We start from the raw sequence: 23656 nt of genomic DNA, 5'->3' as shown, positions 1-23656 counted from the left end.
TCCGTTAGAACTTTTCCATCACACTAAAAAATTTCCCTCAAACCTCTTTTCAGTTAATTTCAGCTTCTACTTCCAGCCCTAAGCAACCACTGATCTGCTTCTATCTCTATAAATCTACTTCTTCTGAATATTTTATATAAATAGAATCATATAATAGGTAATATTTTGCATCTGGCTTTTTTCACATGTCACAATGTTTTTGAAGTTTATTTATGTTAAAACAGTGCTTTATGTTGTATCTAAGAACTCTTTGCCTAACCCAAGGTCTTGACACTTTTCTTTAATGTTTTCATCCAGAACTGTTATAATTTTAGCTTTTACATTTAGGGCTCTATGATCCCTGTTGACTTAATCTTTCTGCATGATATAAAGAAAATTCTTAGACAAACATATCTATATTCAAAAAGATATAAATTTGTATTGACTTACCTTGAAATGTATTTTATTTTTTCATTTGTATATATTCAAGGCCAGCACACCAGAAATTCACTTAGACTAAGATAATTATAATTAAAAAAAAACAGTCTCGGGATGAACTGGGAAGTAGTTCTGTTGGCTTTGTACCACTCCTTATCTTTCTTATTACTTACTTTCTCCTCATTACCCTATAGAAGAAAAAGAGATCTTCTGGCAGCTTGCTGTTAGTCAGAACCAATACAGAATTTCCTTCCTCCACACTCTCTCAGTAAAACATAAAGGTATGTTCTATTTTGTTTCAGTGGAATTTCCTGCTAAAGACAAAATAAAATTTTTCGGAGTACTTAGGGATATTTAGAGTACTTGCTGTCAAAATAGCTATGGGAAGGAAAACAACAGTGAAAGGACGTAGAGTAATCAATATAATTGCTAATTAAAATATGTCAAAAATGTATCCAATACTAATAATCCAAGGACAGTGAGAAAATTGTCCTAGAAATTATGCGACGCTTATAAGATATATTTCTCCTTGCTGATAAGTGGAGGAATATTAGAAAATTTGAGGTTATTTTTCTTTCAACTAAAACCTGATTAGTGCTTCTTTACATAAGCATCTCTCCCTTCTTAGTTTATTTCTCTTTTTATACAGGAACCTATGTTGTTAGAATTAATCTGAAGAGTCAATAATCCCACCCACTATAGCAGGAAAGAATGATTAGTAGATGGATTAATAATGACTGTATTTACCTTTATGATATGAGAGCTAATCATTCTCATGCTGTTAGGAATAAAGTAATGCCAATGACAATTTAGACTTAAGTAGCCGTAATGTAGTAATAAAGAACAATCAACAATTTTATTGCTACCACTCATAAAATACATTACCTTTTATCCTAAGAAAGTTTCAAGTATGTAATTGTAATCATAATTTTAACTCATGAATTTATGCATTTTTATTCCTAGATATCAGCTGGAGTTATTTCATTTAATTGAAGAAGAACACTCAGCATTTTATTACCTCTTGAAAGTCTGAATAGTAAAGATATATTTTCTAAAGATGGTGAATTCTTATTCAGTAGAGTTTGTGGCTTACAAATGATCCATTCATACCATTCACAGCTATTAAAAAACAATATGTGCATTTGAGTTCTCTGCCACTAAATCTAGGAGGCATCAGGAAGAGCAAGGTTTTCAATGCAGCTGCACAGTCTTCTTTTAGAGTGATGGTTCTCAAAGTGTGGTACCTAGACAAGCAGTGTCAGCCCCATCACTGAAAGAGATCAGAAACAATGGGGGTAGATGCCCAGCAAGCTGTGTTTTAGCAAGTCCTCTGGGTGATTCTGATGCTTAATAAAGTCTTGATAACTATTAATTCTAAGTTAATAATCACTGATAAATTCTTAGTAGGCAGGCTCCTGTTCTATAATGTGTTCCATATTCTCTCAGTCCTAAATGAACCAGCTCAACTTCCCTTGGAAGTGATTGCATCTGAGTCTGCATCCTCCATGGAGATTGAGATGGAAAAGCTCAGAGTTAGGGAGTACCAAGATGCAGCTGAGGTAAAATGCTGTAATGCAGAAAGGATAACCAGGTTCTAAAATGATGGCCCCTGTGGAAATCTTTGTATTGAAACAGCCATGAATTTCACAACAGTGCATTTCAGAAACAGAGACCAGATGGGAAAGAAACAGGTGCTCGCAGATGATTATTAATTATTAATTAATTAGGTCAAGGTGTACTGTTCCCAAGACCCACTAGGATGCTTTCCAAACGGTGGTCTAGTTGTCAATCTCCATTATAATGTTACTCTGGCTCTCAGTTTAACCCATACTTACGAAGGGAACTGTGAAACTTTAACTTTCAGTCCCTGTCTTCTAGATTATTTACAAACTCTCCCTTCCCAATCTGCCAGGCATACTTTGCCTTTGTTTACTTTCTAAACACTTCTACTGAAGAGTTTGAGTTATGTAATTTCTCTGTCTGAAAGTTTGCAGTGCTCTCGTTTTCTTACCAGCTATTAATATGTACATTCTTGCTAACTTAACATCTGAGGCCTTTTAAAATGGATGTCAATTACCCTTCCAATCTAACCTATAACTGTTTCCCAACATGCATGCTGTATTCACTAAGTTGGACAGTTTACCCTTCCTTGAATACTCTCAATAACCTCTCCATTGTTATCCTGCCTGATTCTGTTCCCTCAAATTCTCTTCTAGATGCCTGACATATAATACTTTTTGTGGGATGTGGTCTCACTCTGTCGCTTGGACCTATCTAATTCTCTTTGTATTTACTCTACAACTCCTTGTTACAAATTCTACTTATTTGTTCATAATGTGGTAACTACAGTATGATAGGAATTACACATCCATTTATTCAACACATAAAAATTAGAATTACGATATCTACTTCAAACACCTTTTCAAATATGCTAATGAATGAATGCAATTTTACTGTTTATTAACTTTTAATAATATTATTCACAAAAATATAAGAACAATAATGTAGAAAGTATTCAAAACATAAATTCCAAAAGTAATTATTGACAACTAAGTCTCTGACAAGACATCTAAGATAGCTCTGTCATCACTGAATTTAGATTCTAGTTAGGAGAAATAGAGTAGATTTACAATGTTCCTAACACAAAGAAATGATAATGCTTGAGGTGTTGAACACCCCAGTTACCCTAATTTGATCGTTATGCATTGTGTGCTTGTTTAAAAATATCACATGTGCTTCATAAATATGCACGATGATTATGTATCCATAACTAAACGTTAAAAAATTAAAAAGAATAATTTTACAGAATGAAAATATAATTAAGAAAATAGAACAAAAGGATGGAATGCAGTGTGATTTTACAGGAGAGATACTTAAAGCTAGTTTTTCAAGCAAGGTCTGTCTTCAGTGATTTACTCATTCATTTGTTCGTTCATTTATTCAGTGATCTATTCATTCATTATGTTTATAGTAGTAAATATTATATAAAAATAAGTCATGGAAATGTATACAGAGTGACTGGTGAAGGTGGGCATTTTTATTTTAGATGAAGTAGTTGGGGACATCCTTCAGAGAGGCAATCATTGTAGCAGGCACCTGGATAACAAGCAGGAGTCAGCACAGATAATTTGGTAAAAGATGTTACAGTGAATGGACATCTAAAAATAAAGAAAATTCCCACAAAGTTCAGGAAGTCTTCTAAGGAAATCTGCTTAAGAAATGTTCCTACCCAGCTGGGCAGGCTTTTAGATATTTTGGCTCAGTATCCATGTCCAAAGTTGTGCAGGCTTAAGCAAACCAACCCTCTCAGACTCGGGGGATGTGCTTGCCACATGTTGACGGTCAGAGGATGTGAGCGTGGGAAAGTTTCCCAAGTAAGAACACTGTGTGGTAACTGATGAATTCCGCTTCTGATGTGAGTGGATGCTTCCTTGACTTTGTGAGCTTTAAACTGATGCCAAAATCATCAAACTGCATGTATTTCTTTCTATTTTCTCTCCATTTTCCTTGTCTGCCAATGTTGAGAACATTCACATACATCATTTAACTAGACAAACAGGCCCAACAGTAGCCTGTTCTCAGTTACTCCTGTGACCAGATAATTTTCTTATTTGAGTTTCCCAAGATATTCCCCCAGTAAAAAGACACTATGTACTCTAGGCGAGAAGTGTTGTCTCACGCCTGTAATCCCTGCACTTTGGAAGGCCAAGGCGGGCGGATCGCTTGAGGTCAGGAGATCGAGACCAGCCTGACCAACATGGTGAAACCCTGTCTCCACTAAAAATACAAAAGTTAGCTGGGCATCGTGGCGGGCACCTGTAATCACAGCTACTTTGGAGGTTGAGGCAGGGGAATCACTTGAACCCGGGAGGCAGAGGTTGCAGTGAGCCGAGATCACGCCACAGCACTCCAGTTTGGGTGACAGAGTGAGACTCCATCTCAAAAAAAAAAAAAAAAAAAAAAAAAAAAGACACTGTGTACTCTAGAAAATGATCCTTTACAAAGGAATTTTTGTTTTTAGCTCTAATAAATTTATTATACATTTAATTGAGATGAGAATCAATCCTTCAATGTGTTTTACACAGTCAGATCAAGAAATTGCCATTTTACAACAAAGTAAATGTCAGTCAGTTAAGATGCTATGGTATCAAATAAATCTTTTCCCATTTTCAAGTGAAAACATATAGGACAGATGTCCATTCTTGATGTTTTGAAAGAAAAAAAGCAGAAAAGAAAAATAAAAAAACAATTTTAATTCTACTTAACATGCATATATCGTGTAAGCAAATAGTATTTCAAAATAGCTATATATAAATGTACGTTTGTGCCCCCAAATGTTGATCCATCTCTCCTTAGCTCTTAATTTATTTGTAGAGAAATAAAATTGCTAAAAAGTTGCTGCTGCCAATACCAGTTCTCTGTTGGCAAATTTGATGTTATACTTTAAAAATAAGTGAAGAAGCAGCCAGTTGCACTGGCAATAAAGCACTCAAGCATTAACCACTGGACATTGGACCTTTTTCTGTCCCTCCAACGCTTTGACCACACACAAATCTCTGGATAAAACTCTTCTCTTGGCACAAATTTTTGGGTAAACTTCATCACATTAAAAGGCAGGAAAAGGGTTTTTTAGACCTACCTCTGCTACTGCAACTTGCACGATCTTAGATAAGCTCAACCATTTTTGAACTCTATTTTAATGGTTAACAAGATGGCTTGGTCTAAATGACATCCTGGTTCTCTGTGGTTTTACCATTCTGAGCTCGTTTTCCTGGCCTGTTTGCATGCAGCTCTCCCTCATTGTGGCTGATTTATGAGCCACATTTACCTTTTCTTCATTTCCCTTGATTTCCAGGGTATTTGTAAATCTAGAGGAATGAGCCGGAGGGAAGGAACTGGAGAGGAGAGGAGGGAGAAGAGATGCCGCTGAGAGTAAAGTTACACACCTTTCACCACAACACTTAGGAGAAAACAATTTCGTTAGTTTCCATTAAGTTTGAACTCTCAGGCAGGAAAGTATCTTCAGGTGAGAGTATTTAAAGAGCAACTGCGTGTTCCTCCTCCACTCTTAGAAGATTTCTTCAGGCTAACCATGCAGAGCTCAAAACGTGTTGAAAGCTGCAACCAACAAAGGTAAAGGCATTATTTTTTATTTATTTATTTATTTATTTTTGAGAGAGAGCAATATAAAATCTAGACAGGTTCAGTTCAGGCATCTATCCCAGAAAGTAATTGTCTTTTTTGGTGATACAGAAACAAATACAGCCCAGCGTTTTGAAGATTTTATGTTCATAGTTGGAATATTTAAGGTAAGCTTATAGGTCCATTATGTGTAAACATGAATCTTATTTATTTATTTGTTTAGAGACGGAATTTCGCTCTTGTTGCCCAGGCTGGGGTGCAATGGCGCGACCTCGGCTCACCGCAACCGCCGCCTCCTGGGTTCAAGCAATTCTCCTGCCTCAGCCTCCCAAGTAGTTGGGATTACAGGCATGCATCACCACACCCGGCTAATTTTGTATTTTTAGTAGAGATGGAGTTTCTCCGTGCTGGTCAGGCTGGTCTCAAACTCCCAACCTCAGGTGATCCGCCCGCCTTGGCCAGCCTTCCATAGAGCTGGGATTACAGGTGTGAGCCGCCACACATGCCATGATTATGAACCTTTTCTAGTAGGACTGATTAATGTGTAGTATCTTTTTCAATAAGTAAAACTAGATGCCCTCCTACCATCAGGAGTCTGGTAATAATTAACTCTAATTAAGACCAGAATGGATCATTTACAATTTTGGGTTATTTTTACTGCATTTAATAAAGTGAGTTATAATGAATTGAGACAGAGGGTTTAGGGATTCTTAAAAGTTTTGGCCTGTATTATTTGCACATATCAAATGTGTTCTCTGGGAAAAAAAAAAAAAAATGTTTGCACATGGGTTTTTTTTTTAAAGAACATTTCATACCTGTAACAAAATGAAAAGCTTATTGAGTATTTGATGAACTCCATAGCCTATGTAATTATTGGAACTCTACACAGATCCATTTTAATTTACACCTCAGAATAGTGAAGAATTGCTAAGAGAAGACATCCACAGCATTAGAACTAGTTTTTCTTAGAGATGAATGGGCATTGCTCTAGGGATAAGAGGGTATGCCGGGTTATAACATTTTGGGATAATGGAAGAAGATGTGGGGGACAGAGACATCCATTATTAGCTTATTGCTCCTAAATTCTTACTTAGCACAATGAGAATATACAGAGACTGCTTTGGAAAGGTAGCAGAGTATACCTCTGAAATCTGACTTGTGAATCCACACAGGAGCAATATGGGAAATCAGACATGGCATTATTTGTAACCCTGAATCACTTCTAATCATTATCAGTGAAGTGAAATGCCTACTTCCCCATTACATTTCACCACCTTAACGTTTTCCTGAGAATCCATGAGTCCTACAGTCTATATTCTTTGCTCTGACTCTACATGACAATAATTAACCCAGTCATAGTGGAGCATTCACTTTTTCCTCCCTGCCCAACAAGTGAAACAGAATATCAGTCGCAGAGTTATTAAATACAGCCCAAGGCAGGACTTTTTGGCTGGCAATGCCAGATACCAAACATCCACTTCATAATTTTACTAGTACTAATCGCCTGTAGGTATTGTTGAGGTAGCCATGGTGAAGTAACCATAGTAAAGCAACCGATACTCATTCATTTGTTAATTAAGATTAAAAGTGTAGCTCTTTATGCTTCATGAAAAGATGGTTTCACAACTCTGAGTTTATAAGAAATTCAATTCCTTTGGGGTAGAAATGTATTAGAACATAAGTCAATTTTTGTAGAAATCTTTTCAGGAGATCTAAATCTATTCTGAACCTCAATATGGTATCTTCTCATTAGCCATAGAATTTATAAAAATAAATTGAAGGCTTTGGCTTTAGCGATGGTTATATTTAATAACATCTTGTAACAATAGGCATCTTTTGCTTCCAGACAAAAACTTCAGTAACTTCTGAGCTTTTGCTTTTTCTATATCAGTTTTATAATAGAATTTGTATGTAAAACCATAAAACCTAACATAAATCAGGAAAAGGAAAACAATGAAATCCTCCCTTGACTTTATGTTTCATTAGAGGGAAAACTACATCACAGATATAGAGTCACACATACTAAAAAACGTTACTGAAAATACGTAATATTGACAACAAGATGCAGAAGGGCCTCAATATTTAAGGCATGACTATTTATTAAAGTCTCCTTTTATGAGTGTCTCCAGTGAGTATGAGGCCTGCAAGTGTAACACACATCCTGTTTTATTGTAATGTTTTTGTTATGTGAAGTTTCATGCTGACAACTTACTTGCAACCTTAAACTAAGAAACCCACACCAAAGCCCCAGCTCCCACAATGGAAATGTATTGGCAAAGGAGAATTTGAAATGCTATTGTCTGACCTCTTCATTTTACAGATATGGAGGTGAAATGAATTTCTTTCTGTCACTCAAGTAATTCACTGATTTAACAAATATTTTTTGAGTAAATTGTGTATGTAAGTCTTTGTGTCAGGAAGTTAAGTTAGAAAAATGAATAAGATAACATTTAAAGTAGAGACCCCTATACTAAACACTAAACTAATTGGGGTAAGAGTGAGGACAATAATAATTTCCAGGATAGAGGTAGGATACCTAGCCATCTTGAGATAGTCAAGAAAGGCTGAGCAATCTGAGATGGGACAGGGAGCATAAGCAGGGATTAGACCAGTGAATACAAGAGAAAAAGCATTCGGAGAGAGAGAACACTGTGAGCAATGGCATGGTGTTAGAAACAGCATGCTTTCATGATTTTGATGCTTTGACTCAGTGGGTTTGCTTTAAGAAGGAAAAATGGCCAATTTTATAAAAATTCTGCAAGTAGCTGCAAAAGAAGAGGCTGCTAAAAGAAGCATTATGTGATAATGAGAATTATTCTCAGCTATCATGAACAGAAGCTGTACAATTCTGATTTGGTAGATAATATTTTTCTTTCTTTTTTTTCTTTTTTCTTTTCTTTTTTTTTTTTTTTTTTTTTTGAGATAAAGTCTTGCTCTGTCACCCAGGCTGGAATGCTGCGGCACGATCTTGGTTCACTGTAACCTCCGCCTCCCAGGTTCAAGCAATTCTCCTGCCTCAGCCTCCCCAGCAGCTGGGACTGCAGATGCGCACCACCACACCCAGCTAATTTTTGTATTTTTAGTAGAGATGGGGTTTCAGCATATTGGCCAGGCTGGTCTCGAACTCCTGACCTCATGACCTACCCACCTTGGCCTCCCAAAGTGCTGGGGATTACAGGCATGAGCCACCACACCTGGCCTATATTTTTCTTTTTCAAATAACTTGTAAAATGTTCTCAGTGATCCATTTACCCTCACTATTTGCATTAGTCTTTCCACTCCCCATTCTTCTGGTGAAAGAAAGTCACTTCTAATCACTTTTTAACTTTTTCTCCTCTCCTCCACTTCCCCACTCCACAGAGACTTGAAGCAGCTTTTAAAGAAAACACTTCAAATCCATTATTTCTCCTTAAAAGTTTGGAACTAGTTTGGAAATTCTTGTATCAGCCCAAATGATCAAATCTGAACAGTGTCAGCACTCCAGAATTTGGAACATGTAAGAACAGAGCTTAGCATTACTTTGCCTCATTCCAGTCAGGCTAGAGTAGCTACTTACTTCCCTAAAGAGACTATTGTTGAGTGATGGGTACATATAAATGGGATCTGGACATAGGTATAAAGAACAGTTTTCATCATAAAGGATTCTGGCTTTTAATGCACCTGAGATAAGATTTTTGGAGCAAAGGCCCGTGGAAGTAATTTTCTTCCCATAACCCTCCCCTAGAGTTTAAGATTTCCCAGGTGTATGGCTATTATGACATGGATTTTAGTGTTGAAAGAAAGTACTTATGGCCTAGTTAGTAGGAAACATTGAAGCTGCCACTTAGAAGCAAACCCACTTAGTCATTCCTGCTTTTCGGTAGTGAATAATGAGGAATTAAGCACATGTAGTTTCTAGTATAAGGGCCTTTGCAGTAATTTTCATGATATTTTACAGCTCACTTTGAAGAACCATCACATTTAGTGCAGCTGGAGATCCACTGGCCTTCTATTATTTCACAAATAAGACAAAATTGGATTTTAAGTCACATTTAAAAGCAGAGCATCTATTTATTTATCCATAGATCACATTAAAGTCTACAAGAGACATTACAGCAAAGATGTTAATAATGTTGGAATCAGAAAAATTGGGGAAGGTTTTTCTCTTAGTCACTTACTAACTCTCTAACAATGTTTAAATTAATCAGACTATGTCAATTTGGTATGTAGGTTATACTAAATATACATAATTCTCTAGACAACTTTTCTCATTCTAGATATGTTATATTTGCTTTATATTTTGAAATCACATAATTAGGTGCAAACAAAATTAGAATAGTAGCCAGACCATGTGGCTCATACTTGTCATCTTAGTACTTTGCGGGGCCAAGGCTGGAGGATCACTGAAGGCCAGGAATTAAAGACCGACCTGGGCAACATACTGAAACCCTGTGTCTATGAAAAATAAAAAATATTAGCCAAATGCAATGGTGCTTACACGTAGTCCTAGCCATTCGGGAGGCTGAAGTGGGGGCGTCAGTTAGGTCCAGGAGTTTGGGGCGACAGTAAGCCATGGTCACGCAACTGCACTCCAGCCTGAGTGACAGAGACAGACCCTGTCTCAAAAGTAAAAACAAAAACAAAATTGGAATATTTATATCTACTTGATAAATTAATTAGCATAATACAGTGATATATTTTTCATGTGATAATGCCTTATGCCTTAAAGTATGTTTTCTCTGATACTAATATACTATTATTATTTTCTTTTTTAGTGTTTGCTTAATAATTGCTTTGATCTTTTTATTTTCAAGCTTTGTGTCCTTACTTTGGAACACTAACTCCAAACTTAAATGCTATTATGTATTTTAATTACACATGAAATATGTTTCTTCATCTTCTAAGATATTATTTTCATTGTTCTGTACGTCAAAAATGTATTTATATTTACCGACATATTTAACATTTTGTTTCACTTTTATCTTTCCTGCATCTTCATCTGTTTGTTTTGAATAATATTTCATTCATTTGAAGAATATCTGCTGCTTAAAACTTGTTCAATTTTGTTTAAAATGGGTTTCACTCTCATTCTAGATGGATATTTTTGTTGAGTATACATCCTACATTTTGTTCTATTTTTAAGATTTTTTTTTCTTTCATAGCTGCACTATGTGTGCCTGGGTGGATTAATTTTTTGAAAAGAAATTTTTTGCTTGGAATTATTAGGCTTATGAAATCTGTCACTTAATAAATATATTTCATAATTTCTCAAAATTGCTCATACATAATATCTTACAAGATTGCTTTTGTTCCATCTTTCCCTCTCCTCCTTTCAAAAAGATGGTATTTTAGGTTTTTCAATGTATTTATCTATTTTTCACCCTCTTTTTGGTCTTTTTCATCTTTTGTATTTCCATGCTTAATTGTATATATTTTCTTCTTCTTCATTTACTTTTCATATCATTAATTTTCTCTTCACCTGAAGAGAAGCATCTGACCTGTTATTAAACCTTCCTATTTTATTTTATAGTAAGAGTATTATAATTTTTAGTTTGAGAACATATATTTGGTTCAATTTCCAATCTGCTATATCACCTTTTATAATTTCCAGATATCTGCTGATAATTTCAAGCTTTGATTCTATTTCTTTGGGCACAGAAAGTGTAATTCTTATATAGTATGTATCTAATAATGCCATTATCTGTAGTCTCTGGAAGTTTTTATTGGAAAATATAATGCCTAACTGTCTTCCCAAATAGTGCCCTTACAAAATTCTCTAGTGCTGCTCATTCTTCTGGCTTTTGCTTCATTTGATTCCCGTCCCTTCATGTGCCTGGTTATCTTGGATTGTGTGCTGCATATTATGTTTAAATTTTATTTGTAGAATCTCTTTTCTAAAAACTATAAAAATTTGTGGGGAAAATAAAGAAGTCTAAATAAATGGATAGATATGCCATGTTTGTAGATTTGAACATGAAATAACGGTTACAAAGACAATTCTCTGAAAGTTAATCTATAGATTTAATGTAATCGCAATAAAAATCCTAGAAGTCTTTATATTTTGGTAAACATTGCTAGTAAATGGCAAAATTTACGGAGAAATGCAAAGAAACTGGAAAACAAAAGCAATATTTTCAAAGAACAAAGTTGAAGGAGTTTCTCTACCTTACTTCAAGACTTACTATAAAGCTATACTAATTTACTAATTAAGACCATTTAGGATTGTTGAAATTACAGACATATAGATTGATGGAATAAAATAGGAAGTCTATAAATAGACCTAAACTCTTACTTCATATCACATACCAAAATTAACTCAAAATGGATCACAGATCTAAATAGAACAACTGAAACTATAAAACTTTGAGAAGAAAATATGAGAGGAAATCTTTGAGACTTCGGTGTAAAGTCTCTTAGATAGAACTACAAAAAGCATACACCATCCAAAAATGAAAAGTTGGACTTCAAAATTCAAATAACAGAAACACAAACTTTTGCTCTTTCAAAGACACCATTAAGAAAATGAAAAGGCAAGCCATAAGTGGGATGATCATGTTCACAGCATGCATATCTGATAAAGAAATATGTAAAGAATTCTTGCCACACAATAGGAAGAATACAAACAAACCAATCTTAAAATGGGTAAAATTTCAAAACAGATTATAAGGAATGGGAGTGAAGACAAATTTAAAAACCACCCAAGTAGAATTATGTCTTAGTCAGTTTGGGGTGTTATAACAAAGTACCATAGACTGGTGGCTTATAAGCAAACAAACAAAAAACTTTTTTCTCACAATTCTGTAGGCTGGAAGTCCCACAACCAGGGTGCCAGCATTGTTGGGTTTCACTCCTCTTATGGTTTGCAGATTACTATCTTCTTTTGCAGATTACTATCTTCTTTTTGTGTCCTCTGATGGCACAAGAACAAGAGAGATCTCTAGAGCTCCTCTTATAAGGCACTAATCCCATTCACAAAGGCTCCACTCTCATGACCTAATTACCTTCCAAAGACCACCACCTCCTAATTCCATCCTATTGGGGGTTAGGATTTCAACACATAAATTTTGAGGGTACACAAACATTCAGTTTACTTCATTACTCCTCTTCCCCCCTCCACAAATCTGTGTATTTCTCACATGCAAAATGCATTCATTTCGTCCCAACAGCCCCAAAAGCCTTAACTCATTCCAGTATCAACCCCAAAAACTAAGGTCTAAAGTCTTACCTAAATATCATCTACATCAAATATGAGGGAGGCACAAGTTATGATTTATCATGAGGCAAATTTCTCTTTAACTATGAACCTGTGAAACCAAACAGTTATATGCTTCCAAACTGCAATGGTCAGACAAGCATAAGATAAACATTCCCACTCCAAATACAGAAATAGGAAAGAAGGAAGAGGTGAAGGGTATCAAGTAAGTTCAAAACCCATCAGGGCTCAATAATTAAACATTAAGGTTCAAAATAATCCTCTGGCTAACTTCTCTGTCGTCCAGACCCCCTATAGCAATGGCCCCATTTCCACAGCTCTGCTGGGCAAGACTCATGTGTGCATGGCTCATCTGGGCTAGAATCACATGCTGGTGACTCTCCTGGTCTGGGGTCATGTCCCCATGACTGTATTGGACAGAGTCCATGCAGCAGCTTTGGCATGGAAGCCCCTACCTAAGGCATTGAGTGTAGGCTTTCTGGCCCACCTGAATCAGAGAGGATGCCCAACCCTTTGAAATTGCTCTGTGCCTCTGGCCCTTGCACTCTGGGCCTGTGGTGAAGGAGGCAGTCCTGATTATCTCTGAATCACCTTGTGGGATAAGCGGTATCATCCTTCTTTATTTTCAAGAACAATGCTTGGCTCCTGTTGAGATGGCTATTGAGGTTTGTGGTTGAAATGGTGATTTGGCCATACTCTTAATCGTCTCTTCTCAGCACACTTTCTCAGTGTTTTCAATGTGGATAGGCTGAGTATTTTCCAAATCTTTACATTCTACTTCCTTCTCAACATTTCTGTCTTAAAAGCGTTTCTTTCTTCTCACACTTAACTATAATCAGGCAAGAGTAACCAAATTGCTCCTTCAATGCTTTGCTTAGACATTTCCTTGGTTAAATATCCAATTTGGTTGCAAGTTCTACCTTCCACAAAACAGTAGAACACAAAGACAAGTCAGTTATTTATTTATTTATTTATTTTGCCACTTATTAATGACAAGGATCTCCTTTTCTCTATTGTCCAATGTCATGCTTCTCATTTACATCTGAAGTTGCAGCAGAATGGCTTTACCATCCATATTTTAACCAACATTCTATTCATGTTACTAAGGTATACTCTAAAACGATGAGCTTTCTCTATAGTTCTACCCTTTTCTTTCTGAGCCCTGACAAGATTCACCTTTAAAATTTTGTTCATGGCTGTATAGGGTTTGTCTAGCATACACCTGAAAACATTTACACCCTCTACCCATTACCCATTACCAAAGCTGCTTCTGTATTTTTAGCAATTTATTATAGCAGGACCCCCACTTTTTGGTATCAATATCTGACAATTTTAATAGCTCAATAATAAGTAATATGTTTTTGAATTGGGCAGTTAAGAAATACTAGAAATAAAAAAGCATGTTGAAGTATTTGCTGTGGTAGAGAATCAGGTTTGGCTTTATTATGACTTTAAGATTGGACATAGAACCAATGAGTAGAAAAGTCATATGCTGGGATAGTGCAGAGGAAAGGAAAATGAGTTGAATTTTGAATATATAGGCTTTAGGTACCTAATGCAACATTTACTGGATCTTCCTAGGGAGACTAGTTGGTGATTACTAAAAGGGAGTTTTCAGAAAACTACAGAAAAACATGAATAGATGGTGTAAGGAAGTCAAGGAAGGAAGAAATGATCAGTAATGTAAAATGTGTTAAATACGGTGTTAATACTATTTCTACAATAATGAGTAAGTGTAGAAATGTATTAATACTTTTAAATATTTCAAATCTCATTGACATTTAGCTAGAAGGCATTTAGTTAGAAATGGAATGGTTCACGTTTTGAGTAGCAAGTTTCCATTTTTAGGTTATTTATAAGTGATATGAAAAGTAATCACTATATTTGACAGTCTATGGTTACTTGTATGGGATGAATTTCAATGGAGTCGAAGAGCCAGAAATAAAATTGTAGCAGGTTTTGTGAATAAGATATGAAGAGACAGAAACAAGAAATATACATATACACTATTCTTTCAGTGAGATTGATTGTGAGTTATAAAATGAATAAATTTGGTTTCTCTAGTAAGAGTTTATGAAGAAGATATCACAAGGAAGGACATCGGTATAAAACAGTGCTACAGAGATTGATAGGTTGCATAAAGAGAAGGGAGCTGATTATATTATGCTTGTGAATCTACATCTGAAGATCCTCTTAGTGAGAGTTGTCTCAGCAGCATACATTAACAATGAAAGTAGAAACAGAAGTTTAAAATCCACCAGAAATTCTCAGGCTGAGGCTTCAGACTCCCCTTTCTTTGATTTCCAGTGGACTTGAGACGAAAAGTAGAACAGAGCTAAGCAGCTTTAAAGTGATGACTGGGGATTTATTTTTAAAACAGTTGGGTATTAAATTTAAATAGCTCATTTAGGTGTTGATGCCTCCTGGAAATTTTCAAGATAACTATCCAACGTTGTAACTTAATTACATAAATAATGATAATAATTATTTGATTTCCTTCATTATATTCTTAATTGTAGAAATATTATTGACACTTCTATCTATTTCAAATACCTTTGACTTTTAGTTAGAATGCATTTAGTTAGAAATGGAATGGTCAATGTTTTGAGTAGCAAGTCTCCAGTTTTTAGGTTATTTATAGGTAATATGGAAAATTTTTAATCATACACTAAGCTTTAAATTTTGTTTAGATATTCTTTTTTTTTTTTTTTTTTTTGAGACAGAGTCTCGCTCAGTCAGGCTGGAGTGCAGTGGCGCTATCTCGGCTCACTGCAAGCTTCGCCTCCCGGGTTCACACCATTCTCCTGCCTCAGCCTCCCAAGTAGCTGGAACTACAGGCGCCCGCCACCACGCCCGGCTAATTTTTTGCATTTTTAGTAGAGACGGGGTTTCACCGTCTTAGCCAGGACGGTCTCGATCTCCTGACCTTGTGATCCGCCCACCTCGGCCTCCCAAAGTACTGGGATTACAGGCGTGAGCCACCGCGCCCGGCCTAGATATTCTTATCAACCGTGTAGAAGCAAATAATGACCTAGTCCATTTTATTTAAATACTATATTTCTTGTGATTTGATTAGTTTTAAAAGAAAAGAACACAATGAAAATTTTGCAAGATCGAGTAACAATTTCAGAGACTTGAAACAGACCTCCAATCTACTTCTTTATTTTGTATGTAATGAACCTAAGATCAAAAAATGTAAAATAAAGTATCAAAGTCTCCATAACCAATTATAGAAGGGAACGTCACATGAGAAATTCAAACACAGATCTTCAAAACCATGCTCTATATTTTTGTCAAGTGTTAGATACTACTGATAGTTTATTTTTATTTTTGAGATGGAGTCTCAATAGTTTTTTTTAATTACATGTATTACCAAGAACAGAATTATGACTTAGCCCCTATATTAGTCCATTTTGCATTGCTATAAAGGAATACCTGAGACTGAGTAATTGAAAAGAGATATAATTGGCTCCTGGTTCTGCAGGCTGTACAAGCAAGTACAGCCTCTTCTGGTGAGGCCTCTGGAGGCTTTTACTCATGGTGGAAGGCAAAGGGAGAGCAAGCGTGTCACATGGCAAGAGAGGGAACAGGGGAGACAGGAGGAGGTCTCAGGCTTTAAACAACCAGCTCTCTCATGAACAGACTGAGAACTCAATCATCACCAAGACGATGGCAGCAAGCCATTCATGAGAGATCTGCCCCATGACCCAAATGCCTTCCACTAGGCTCCACCTCCAACAGAGAGGATCACATTTCAATATGAGATCTGGAGGGTACAAATATCCAAACCACACCAGCCCCCATCCAGTAAATAATTTGAAACTCTCTAGACCTCACTCCATTTAGGCAGGAGGGCTATAAACAAATATATTGGAAGGATAAATTAATATAAAAGCATATTTCTCTATGAATCGCCTGAAGAGAAGAGAAATATATAAATTGCTTTGAGCTTATTCAGCTAGTTTCTCAACTTTATCATGAAGTACAAATATGCCATTAGCAACATCCTTAAGTGTTTGTCTGGAGCAAATCACAAATAGTTCCACTAAGGTGACCATCGGGATTAACTCCCCACATCCATCACACACTATCTGATTCTTCTGTTAGTCACAGTATTTTTTTTGTCTGTTTAACTTAAAATTAGCTCAACAATGAGAATGGACAGTCTAGACCAAAATGAATTAAAAAGAAAAAAGGAGAGACATGATTTCTTTTCCCTTAAGATTGAACCACAGGAGGAGACTTACAACCTCACATAGAATTGCTCTTTGACACAATCTTACAACTATGAGGTGGACCTATAAATGTCTGGATGGCAGAGAAGAGGAGCAGATAGAGCCTGGGTATTGGCTGACATTGTTGAGCATATAAATGAATCACCCAACCCTGAAACCTGCCCTGCCCTAGTTGTCAAGCTGGATGAGCTAATAGCTATCTTGCTACATAGGTTGGTTTGATACACATTTTTAATTATGAAAGCTAAAAATATCAAAGTAATCTGATTCCTTTTTTTTTCTTAACATCTTTATCTTACTGACTTGTAAATTCTAAAAAATATATCATGAGAATTTATAATGGAGAGTGGAAAATGAATGAATGCCACAGAACATCAGACAAAAGATGTAAGTATAAGGGATAGGATGAGCAATTGTAGAAGGAAAATGAAAAAAAGGGAAGAAGAATTGTGATCATACAACCGGCTCTAGTGTATCTGGTCTAATAGTAGGGAGATGATTAAATTGAGATGAACTTCCTGGATCATTTTTAGCACTGTAACAGCAATAATGTCTCTGGAAACAAGGAAGATTGGCATCAAATGCAAAATAGATTCCTGGACCAGGCAGGGTCCTGGCAGGAAAGAGATGGCATACTCTGAGGCTTTGGCAAAAATGATTTTATCAAGGGATGATTTACTGAAGTGTGGACAGCATTGATGGAACCTGCAAAGAATGGTGATGCACCTAGAGACAAGTAACAGAGAGAGAACCGTGTCTAGATCTGCCAGGCAAGGAAATGAAATGGTGAAACTGGGGTTTTATAGAAGCTGAGTTGTGGAAGAGGGCTTTCCAACAAGATCTGTAGCTATGCACAGTCACTGTCAGAATCATGGCAAGGGAGGGAAAGAATGAGCAAATAAATACAGTGAACTTCCCACCCCTCTGACATCGTGGCCTCTGTCAGTGGCACGCATAGACCAAAATCACTCAAAGCTCAAAGACTCCAGAGGGAGGTAGTGTTTAGGGATCAATCCGCCAGGACACAGAGCAGTGAACTGATCTGCTAATAGGGCAAACAGAGAATCTTCAAATATATGATTTAATATATGACAAAGCATGGCCACTTTAGGTTAAAAAAGGTTCTTTAGGGTCAAGTTGTGTTCAGCATTCTGAATAACTCAGACTTGACTTTAAAACAAATGGAGAAGATTTTGGGGGAAAAAATCACGAAGCTTTATCTAGTCCTCTGTGTTACACTGCACCCCTCTAGGGTGATTATGGAGCCATTCTGTGGAGTCATTTGATGCCCTATTCCTGTAATCCATCATTAAAATGTATGGGAATATGGTAGTAACTACAACTTCAGGGTGTTCTTCTTTCCTTTATCAGTAACCTTTCTAATCATTGAAGCAATAATCTAGTTTAATTATTTAGGGAGAGGTCCTTAAAAACAACCCCACAAACTCTCAAAAATCTCTTTAGAGGGCAAAAAATAAAAAATAAGGAAATAAATAAACCTCTGTCATGAATACATTTCAGTCTGCATATAAAGATGTGAAAATGTAGATTTCATTGTTTTTTCATTACTCAAGTAAATTTATTTAAGTCCACATTTAGTCTACTAACTGAAAAATTATACAATTTATAATTTTGGAAATGAGACCTTATTTCTTATAAAGGGTTACAGCCTACATGGTGGCCATTGTGACTGGCTGGGAAGTGCAGCCTCTGGTGGAAGCTCAGAAGCATTGACTTGGAGGGAGGGAGGGGTAAGACAGAAATTTAAACTGAGCAGGAGCAGGTTGGCTAAACATGTAGATATTCAGCTGGTTACAGGAGGAGTCATGAATATTTACAAAGGAGGTCCTGATGCATGCGTATTGTACAAACATGCATGTTACATATGACCCATGTTCACTTCAGGGTAGAGATTTAACATTTAAATGTCTTACAATTAGGCCTTATATGTCAAAGATCTTTTTAGGACATGAAGGCATTCAAGTGCACAGCCTCTGTAAACTGGGCAGAACCAGTCCACAGTTGGTGGTTTTTGAAATCAGGAGAAAGTTACTAAAATCAGTCTCTTGTCCAGTCAAAGCTGGAGTGATAGCTTGTGAAACAGGGACTCAGCCAGCATCTGGCAGTGAGCTACAATTGCTTTAATATTGCTTATCTTGAGGTCAGTGCTTGTTTAGCTGCTAGAGAAAAAGAAATACCTTGTGGAAGTTAGAACGTAGTTTATTCTTTAAGTGTAAGGTTATATAACATAATCATTGCCTGGCATAGCCTTAGGTCTTATTTATAAATTGGCACCTTACTGCCACAGTGTCTGTTCTGTCCATCCTATGATCTCTGTTTTAACATTAATGCTGGTCAGTTGTGTCTAAACTGAAAAAGGGAGGGAGTATAAGGAGGCATTTCTGACCTCCCATCCTGTCATGGCCAAGAATCCAGTGTTCAAGGTTTTTCAGGTCCCCTTGGCCAAGAGGGAGTTCAGTCAGTTGAGGGGCTTGGGATTTTATTTTTTGTTTATGAGCCTTATTGTACAAGTAAGTATCATCTAATCCTCTGAGATGTCAGAAAGGTAATTCCTTTCAATTTAGAGTCTTCTCCCAATCTCTGTAAATTCTGGAGCCATTTTGGAGAGACAAGCACCGGGCTCTGTATGGCAGGACCTGACCACACTATGTCAGCCTTAGCTAAGAGGCACACTTTTCGCCAGCCCTCAGCCCTTCTTGTACTCAGTCTGTTGCATTCTCTATACCGCGTCATATGGTGTCTCTTCAGGTCCTTGAGATCTCAATGTCATATTCATATTACTTTCAGACCTGTGGGGAAATATGTTCATACCATGCTGAAGAATAGGAACCCTCTCTGAGGTCCACCTACTTGACAAACCCCAAACTGTGACTACACTACATACTTATATCACAGAACAAGATTAGGTACAGGGGAACCCTAGGAGAATTGCAGTCTTCCAAATGACATGGACCACAATGGGTATCCCTCTTCCTGGGCACCTAAATCAGCGTGGAGAGTCTACCTTCTGTACTTCTGAGATTCATCCTTATTTACTATTGAAACTAGATCACTTCTGAGAGCGAAAAGCAGCACTCTTAATAATGTACCAGCACAGCAGTTAAAAGCCAAGTCACAAGGGACAAATGAGGACCTATAGTCGGTCATCTTATTACTCAGGGACACATTTGTATTTTCTTTTTTGGTTTCTTTTACAAGGAAAGAAGGAAAAACTAGCACGGGGTAATTGACTAAATGTGTAATTTACTAAATGTATTGTTTATCCTATGATTTCAGATATTAACAAATAAAAAAAATACTTTGCTGTTTGATTGTATCAGCCCTCCTCAGAGACATAAATCAGAATGCCCACCCAATGGGTTTTCTAGAATAAAGAAGATCCATTAATATAAGTGACCACAATAAAAGTGAAATGAGCTTATATGTAAAAATTTTACTACTGATTTCCCAAAATTGCCATTAACCATTTTTACCCTTTCAAAGGGTCTGAATCACCTTCTCCCATTTTCTCTGTATCCCAGATAATATTCATACATTAGATATTGGGATAACTGTGGATGAGAAAGGGAAGAGTAAATAGTAGAGAACCTTTTGTCACATTCGACTTTCTCTTCTATCTTAAAAAAAAAAAAAAAAAAGAAAGAAACTGCAGATATTCATTATGTGTCTCTTTCTTGATTTTTATTTTAAATTTATATTTAAAAATTCAGGATTGGAGGTTACTTCAATGTCCTTGTGTTTAGTAGTATTCATACTACTATTATACTAATATTGCCTTATCATGTATTTTCTACTTATTTCTTTTTAGTTCATTTTTAAGAAAGAAAATATGAAACATAGTTATATGTAATAGATATAACATGCTATTTATAATATAAAAAGTATAAATGTACTATGTAAAACATTAATATTAATATATTATATAAAATATCAATATACATTTATAAACATAAATAATCAATATACATTTATAGACATAAATATACATGTTCATATACATATGAAAATCATTCATATACATATGAAAATCATTTTTTATATTTTTAGACTAAAATGTACCAAATCTTTTGACTTAATTATATCAATAAGCAGGAGTCATTCTTCACTAAACACTAGCATCTAATTAGCATGAATTTTGAAAACCTTAACTTGTTTCGGCTCATATTCAAATCTAAGTTTCCTCTTTCTACTTTTTGACTCATTTCTGTGATACGAAATTTATGTTAAAATCGGTACGGCCGGTGCAGTGGCTCACGCCTGTAATCCCAGCACTTTGGGAGGCCGAGGCAGGCAGATCACGAGGTCAGGAGATCGAGATCATCCTGGCTAACAGGGTGAAACTCCGTCTCTACTAAAAACACAAAAAAATTAGCCGGGCGTGGTGGCGGGCGCCTCTAGTCCCAGATATTTGGGAGGCTGAAGCAGGAGAATCCCGTGAACCCGGGAGGCGGAGCTTGCAGTGAGCTGAGATCGCACCACTGCACTCCAAAATGAGCAACAGAGCGAGACTCCATTTCAAAAAAAAAAAAAAAAACAAATAAATAAATAAATAATCGGCACGTGGTTTTGATTGGATTTCCTCCATTATGGCAGTAAAGAATAATTTAAATTCCAATGGGAGAAGACATTGTACGTATAATCCAAGAACAAAATCTGCATTTCAGAAATCTGAATTAAGTTTACATTTCAATTACACGGAAGCAAGTATTTTTAGACTTTGGGCTGATGAATTAAATTTGCCCTCTTATTCCTTCAGTGGGGGACAAAATTGGATTTCAGTTATTTTGTAAAAGTGAAATAACATCTTAGAACAAATGAACAACAAACAAAACCCCGTCAAAGTCTGTGAAGCATAAACTCACATAAAAAAATTAGCCTCAGGTCGGAACCAAAGCATACCCACACCTTCCTTCACATTTGTGACCCAGAAACTCTACCCACAAACAGGAAAAACAACACGCAGCAACACAAGCTAGTGGCGCAGCCATTCTGCCTTTCTTTTAAAGTTTCTAACATACTTGGCACATGGTGCCATTACTAGTGCTACCGCAATATATAATTATCACAGACGGAACATTGTAAGATGAAATTCCCCTCTAATGAAGACTTATGTAAGTAGGGAAATAAATAAAGATGCTACAAGGTAAAATACCTTTGATTAGTTGGAGGTTACTGCTTTACGCCTATTCTGAAATATTTTTTTCTTTTTTTCTCTGTTTCACTCCCTCATTACTCGTGGTTTCTCCTTTTACCTATGTATAGATACTACATTTAAGATTTATATACATAAATAATCTGCCAGGCAGGAAAGAAAAGTATAAAGTTTGAAATTAATTGCTAACGACAAATCTATAGATTTCATTTAAACATCACTTTTCTATTTAATTTTACAATACATAAAAATTAAATATAAGGGAATTACCAAAATAAAATTACCATTGAGAACATTATAAGGTAAAAATATAAGTTATGTTAATGGTATTAAATAATCAATCCAAAATATATTTCTATCCTCGAGTATGTGCAAGGCACATTGCGTACATAATTTAGCCAATAAAACATACAAAATGCTTACAGTCTGAATTCATTTATCTTAAATATTAAATGACCATGAAACACTTGAGTATTTATATAATCTCTTTAGAGGGCAAAAAATAAGAAATAAGGAAATAAATAAACCTCTGTCATGAATACATTTTAGTCTGCATATAAAGATGTGAAAATGTAGATTTCATTGTTTTTGCCAAGGTTATAAGCTTAACAGAAAAGAAATATGTGCGCAAATATTTGTTTTACTACCAGAATACTGAAGGTCTTTGTGAATTTTTTTTAAGCTTTTTTAAAAAATTTAATGTTGGTAAGCAGGGAAAATGATAAAACAGGGCTTAACACTAGGTGAAATGTTAGCATCATAAGTGGAGAACTAAATGGCATATATAAATGGCATAAATAAAGTGTTTAAAGAAAGGTATATGTGAGGTGCATTTTCTCAAAATAGAATTATATTTTGTTTACGATTTTACTTACAAATTATTGTTCTGAGGCATTATCAAATTGTTTTAAACACTTAGTTCAGAATGTAACCTGACATGTTAAGCAAACAAAAAGCCAAAAAGCTATCATCTCTTACTTTATTAAAAAAAAAAAATTGTATAAAATTGTGTTTTAACTACTAGGAAGCCAAAATAAAAGTTAAGTTTTCTGAGATATGTAAGATGGATATTTTTTTCCTTAGACAACTCCTTTATATTTTATCCCAGAATGATGGTTAAAATACTGACTTTCTTTTTGTATTTTTTCTGCATGTCTTTGTAATATTTGGTACAGGGATTTATTAAGCAATAGGTATTTTTCAAACTGCGTATAACTTAGTAGACAAAATGCCTGGATTCTCTTATCTGAAGTCTCAGTAAATTAGATTGAATTTTCTGCTGATGATGTGGTAATATGAAATAGAGATGCTGCTTTTGAATCTAGGAACATTAAAGTAAAACTAGTTATTAGGTACATGACATTGTGGAGAAGCAGAAATAAATCAAGCTGCTTGTAACGCTCTTTATTCCAAGCATCGTGTAACAGAATGAAGGGGAGCAAATACAGCTTACTTGGCTCAACATGCCTGAACGGAGTGGAGCAACAGCACAATGTG

At 35.8% G+C, this 23656-nt stretch overlaps 1 long non-coding RNA gene across 2 annotated transcripts in view; it reads right to left on the bottom strand.

Annotated features, from left to right (window-relative positions):
* Positions 1 to 1378: 1378 nt before the first annotated feature.
* LOC144340999 (uncharacterized) overlaps positions 1379 to 23656 on the bottom strand; it is a 97245-nt gene continuing 74967 nt past the window's right edge. Inside the window, exon 3 of one of the 2 annotated variants that reach the window (XR_013417559.1) lies at positions 1379 to 5535. This is a non-coding gene — a long non-coding RNA (uncharacterized LOC144340999). Of the gene's footprint in view, positions 5536 to 8425; positions 10155 to 23656 lie in introns of those variants that run through there. The other variant, XR_013417560.1, reaches the window with a different exon arrangement.

This window comes from Macaca mulatta, chromosome 5 (genome assembly GCF_049350105.2).
Source record: "Macaca mulatta isolate MMU2019108-1 chromosome 5, T2T-MMU8v2.0, whole genome shotgun sequence".
NCBI classification, from domain to species: Eukaryota; Metazoa; Chordata; class Mammalia; order Primates; family Cercopithecidae; genus Macaca; species Macaca mulatta.
The sequence above is the reverse complement of the archived record's forward strand: the minus strand, read 5'-3'. Positions and strand labels throughout refer to the sequence as shown.